The following is a 5751-nucleotide window of genomic DNA, read 5'->3' on the forward strand; positions in this document are numbered from 1 at the left end:
TATCTGTTTATTTTTGCAGTTTTTTTCTCCCGCCCTACCCCGCGAGCGGGCTCAGGGTGGCTTCACAACGTGTAATAAAACTGTAAACAATTCCATAAAACAGTAATAGATTAAAACATTAATTGCAACAAGATTAAAATTTTAGGAAAGTAATTTAGAATGTGCCTCTACCTAATGGCGGCTCGGGGGTTAGTTGCATCCCAGTGAACGCTGACCTCATGCCAGGAGGGGCGGTTGGATCACTCTGCCGGAATTAAATCAACTGCACCCGGCACCCGTGATGCGACTGGCACCATGGGCGCTTGAAACGAGGGAGACCAATGTTGCTTGAAGTCCGCCGGCTCAACCAAAGACCTGGAGGAACAGCTCCGTCTTGCAGGCCTTAAAGAACTGTAAATTATGGGGAATCCATTCATAAATCTCCCGACATCGCATTGAGATTCACAAACACACACAAAAAACCCCCAAACAAATAAAAATGGGACTAAAGTACAGGGGAATTTACCTGTAACCTGAAATCAGTCCAGTCTCACTACTGTAGCCTCAAGGGATAAATATAATTCAGGGGGCCTTCCCCCCCCCCCATGTACGAGCTTATCGAGCGCTAGTCTGGTGTAGTGGTTAGGAGCGTGGACTCTAATCTGGGAGAACTGGGTCTGATCCCCCACTCCTCCACATGCAACTGCTGGTGTGACCTTGGGTCAGTCATAAGTTCTTTCAGAGCTGTTCTCTCAAGGGCAGTTCTCTCAGAGCTCTCTCAGCCCCACCTCCCTCATGGGGTGTCTGTTGTGGGGAGGGGAAGGGAAAGGGATTGTGAGCCACTCTGAGACTCCTTTGGGTAGTGAAGGGCGGGGTATAAATCCAATCTCCTCCTGCTGCTCAATAGATCATGGGTATGTTAGGGTTTCCAGCTTCCAGGTGGGGTCTGGCGGTCTCCAGCTGACAGAGGAGAAAATGGCTGCTTTGGAGGGTGGACTCTATGGCATTGTAACCTGCTGAGGTCCCTCCCCTCCCCAAACCAACCCCACAACCTCCACCCCCACATATCCAGGAATTTCTGAACCCAGACCTGGGAAGCCTAGATGTATATGGATGCAACATTTTTGGTTTCCAGCCTCCAGGTAGCACCTGGAGATCTTCCAGTATTGAACACGATTCCAGCCGAACAAGATCAGTGGAGGTGATGGCTGCTTTGAAGGGTGGATTCTATTGTATTATACCCTGCTGGGGACCCTCCCCTCTCCAAACCCCACCCGCCCCAGGCCCCACCCACCCCAAATCTCCAGGAGTTTCCCAGCCTGGAGCTGCCAGCCCTGCCCCCCACACACGACCATACAAGGGAAAACCATAGAGTTTTCCCTTGTATGGCCGTGGCCCCGCCCCCAGCGTGCTCGGTGTCATAATGTCACTTCCCTGTGACGTGTATGCTGGGGCGGGGTTCCCCCCAGGGCCCGATTCCCCAATGTCGGGGAACGGGCCTCTGGGGCGGGGGGTTTTCCGCCCCCCGGGGGGACTTGGCAGCCCTGGATGCATATGAATGCAACTCTTATGGCCCATATATGAAATTTTTTTCTGGGTAAGTTGTGCTTTTTAAGATGAATTCTTCTTAATCGTGCATGGTTTGATTAATTTAGCTGAACTAATCTGTCTCTTGAGAGCAAAACAAACAAATAAGAGCTCTGCGTTTATATCGAAAACTGCCACCAGCCCCACCAGCCCCAGTCCAGAGAAAATCATGCCCGTGCCTCATGGAAGTCTACTGTGTAGGTAATTTGCATGTAGCTTTTATTTCTTTAAAATTAATGAGACTTAAACACAAGCTTCTCTGGAATGGAGCCACCGAGTGTCAAATTATCATCCTCTTGTCTTTGACTTGTTTTGCCATCCTCCAGTTCCTTAATTGCTGATGTGTTTTGGCTGCAGATTGTTGCATCACGGCCGTCTAGCTAGATCTCCGACCCCAAATGAACCAATTGGAATGTGTTCGTTCTGGAGGGCCATTTTGTATTTGCATATACCTCTTCCCCTGAAATCAGGTAGCTCCAGTCCACTTAGAAATATAGACTTTGCTTACAGATAACATTCATGTGCTTTTTAATGAGTATCACTGCTTTTTTTTGGGGGGGGGGTCAGATAATGTGCCAGGTACGTCCCTTGGCTGCTGACAGATGGTCACTTATTCCACATCATTAAAATTCCGACATCAATCATTTTGAGGCTTTTCAATTTTTTTGTTTGTCATTTCAATCAAATTGGGTATAGGTGGGAGAATAAAAGGATTTGTTGTACTCGTGTGCTCAATACCCAGAGTTCTTGGACTTGAGGTCCTGCACAGCAGTTCTGGCTGTTGGCCCTGATTTCTGAAGCTCAAGTTCAGTAGCACCATAGTGACCAACAAGGTTGTCGGGGTATGAGGTTTTGAGACTCAAAGCTCCCCTTGTATTGTGGTTTCTAATGTCAGACTGATTCAAAAAACAGTGGGGGGACATTTTAACCTTCCAGGACATTCAGTTGCTGATCTAAGACTAGCAGTTTTCTTGCAAAGGGAGACTACTGAGTTGCAACTCATAATGAAGCTCAAGACAAATGCATCCGCCTGGACTGAATCGAGACCTAGGTTTCCTGTCTCGGTACCAATGCTGATTTCTCCATGCTTACTATCCCTCTGCATTTCTCACCTAATCCAATCATGCCTGCTGTTGCAGTAGAAAAGAGCAAGAGTCCAGAAGCACCTTAAAGCTAGAATGTGAGTCTTTCTGTCCTTCTATTTTTGATCTGGAATCTCTCCACTCTCCAAGATATAAGGACAGAGGGACTCACATGATAGCCATATCCGAAGGAGTGAGTTGTGACTCAGGAAAGCTCATCCACTGCCACAGATTGTGTTAGTATTTCTGGTGCTATTGGCTCTTGCGATTTCCTACTACTATAGACAGACTAACATGGCTACCCATCTTAATCGAATCTTGCTGTGCTACTACAGACCAACATGGCTACCCCTCTGAAAAGATTCGTGGGTTATAAGCTTCTGAGATACTTGTTGTTAGATACTTTGCTTCTCGAAAGTTCACACTCTGAAAACATTCTTGGTCTCCAAGCTGCAGACCAACACGAATCCCCTCTGAAGCTATCAGCAGCCGATAGGAATAGATCCTGATGTCTGTGGAACGTGAATCAGCATGTCTGAGGACAGATGACAGACCGCAGCTCAGATTCAGAGAAGCCTGGCTATATCTGTTAGCCTACCAGATGCTCATGAAAATAAATTGCATTTGTGAAGAACATAAGTTTCGACACGCCGCTCGTTTCTGTGGGCTTGTCATGTAACTGCTGGAGTTAGCTGCTTATTAATTTTATTATATTATTTCATTTTATTTTTTTAAACGGAGCAGTCTTGTTTAGGAGATACAATTACGAGCCAAGTTTGTGTGTCCTTGCTCATTTTAATAGGTATTTTAATTTGCAAGAAAGGACAAAGATTATCTTTGCAGCATTATCGTGAAAGTGTGTAGGCTTTCTAAATGCTAATTAATTCCAAGCGCTAGCTCGGTACCTGCTGCTTCAAAGGCTGGTGGCTTGTATTCATCGTCTGACTGACACCTGTTCTGCCGCTTGGAAAAGGGAAAGAAGAAAAATAAACACTGCACATACTAATGCTGGCTCGGCGGAATGGCTAGAGGAAATGCTTTCCCAGGCTCAGAGCCGGCTATACGTGCAGTTTGGGGCCTCAGTTTATGAAGGGGGGTCTCTTAAAATCTTCACGATTTTTATTTTCTTCATTTTTACCCAAGGTGGCTTACGTAATTCTCCATTCCAACATTGTGAGGTAGCTTTGACTTAAAGCATGTGCCTGGCCCAAGGTCATAAGAACCTAAGAGAAGCCAATGTTGGATCAGGCCAGTGGCCCATCCAGTCCAACACTCTGTGTCACACAGTGGCCAAAAATACCAGGTGCCATCAGGAGGTCCAGCAGTGGGGCCAGGACACTAGAAACCCTCCCACTGTTGTCCCTCCCAGCACTAAGAATGCAGAGCATCCCTTGCCCCAGACTGAGAGTTAAGAACATAAGAACATAAGAGAAGCCAATGTTGGATTAGGCCAATGGCCCATCCAGTCCAACACTCTGTGTCACACAGTGGCCAAAAATACCAGGTGCCATCAGGAGGTCCAGCAGTGGGGCCAGGACACTAGAAGGCCCCCCCCACTGTTGCCCACCCCCACAAGCACCAAGAATACAGAGCATCCCTTGCCCCAGACCGAGAGTTCCTATCTCTGCCTTGTGGTTAATAGCCACTGATGGACCTCTGCTCCATATGCTTATCCAATTCCCTCTTGAAGCCGTCCATGCTTGTAGCCGCCACCTCCTCCTGTGGCAGTGAATTCCACGTGTGAATTACTCTTTGAATGACGAAGGACTTCCTTTTATCCATTTCTAACCCGACTGTTCAGGAATTTCATTGAGTGCCCACGAGTTCTTGGTCACCCAGCAAGCTTCCATGGCAGAGTGGGAATTCGAACCTGGTTCTCCCTGATCGAAGTCTGGCGGTCTAACAACTACAGTATGCTGTCTCTGACTTCCTAAAATTACCAAATTACCATTTGGGTGTGGCAGCCATTGGGCCTTTTAAACTTGACATGGGCCCTCAGCATTTCTTAATTCGACCCTGCCCAGTAATGAGGGGAAAACATATTTTAATTGCTGGGGTTTTTTTTAATGGTTTGTATGTATTTTGACTGTTTTTTTAAAAAATCATTTTAATGATGTTTGTTTTGGTAGGGTTGATTTTAATGGTTTTAAAATGTGATTTTTAAAATCATGGATGTTTTAAATTGTTGGCTGCTTCGGTAGTCCTTGGAAGGGCAGAGCGGTGGAATATAAATGTTGTAACTAAAAAAATTAAAAAACAGGAGCACATCCGGCTGGCGCTGAAGGCACTGCACTGGCTGCCAATAGCATACCGAATTCGCTTCAAGGTGCTGGTGGCTCCTCTCTAGTGGAATGAGCTCCCGGAGGAGATCAGGGCCCTGCGGGACCTCTCACAGTTCCACAGGGCCTGCAAGACGGAGCTCTTCCACCAGGCTTTTGATTAGGAGCTGCCTCCGCTACCATCACCGACCACTAATATTAACACCTATGGCAAGGGGCTGGCCCTGCATTGAGATCGAGCCACACTACCATGGGAAGCCGGAATACCTCGGAATGGAGAGTTTAGTATTATGTCTGATAGTACGCCTTTAAAACTTTTGTAAGGATGACCATCGTAATGAGCACTTTAATTGTTATTTTTTACTGTATGATGTTTTAACTGTTTTTATATGTTTGGTGTAGTGGTTAAGTACGGGGACTCTAATCTGGGAGGACTGGGTTTGATTCCCCACTCCTCTACTTGCACCTGGCTGGATGACCTTGGGCAAGCCATGGTTCTGTCAGAGCTGTTCTTGAAAAAGAGCCGTTTCTCTCAGAGCTCTCTCAGCCTCACCTACCTCACAGGGTGTCTGTTGTGGGGAGGGGAAGGGAAAGGAGTTTGTAAGCCGCTCTGAGACTCCCTTGGATAGTGAAGGGTGGGGTGTAAATCCAATCTCTTCTTCTTCATCATCTTTATCATCACTTGGCATATGGTGCTGAGTACTGTGAGCCTCCCTGAGCCCGTTCGCGGGGAGGGCGGGATATAAATCGAAAAATAAATAAAATAAAATAAAAGTAAAGATAAGGAGTCCCAAGGAAAATGTTTGTTGCAGAAAAAGCTTCAA

The sequence above is a fragment of the Gekko japonicus genome, unplaced genomic scaffold, assembly GCF_001447785.1.
Source record: "Gekko japonicus isolate JY-2015 unplaced genomic scaffold, Gekko_japonicus_V1.1 scaffold1115, whole genome shotgun sequence".
In the NCBI taxonomy this organism is placed as follows: Eukaryota; Metazoa; Chordata; class Lepidosauria; order Squamata; family Gekkonidae; genus Gekko; species Gekko japonicus.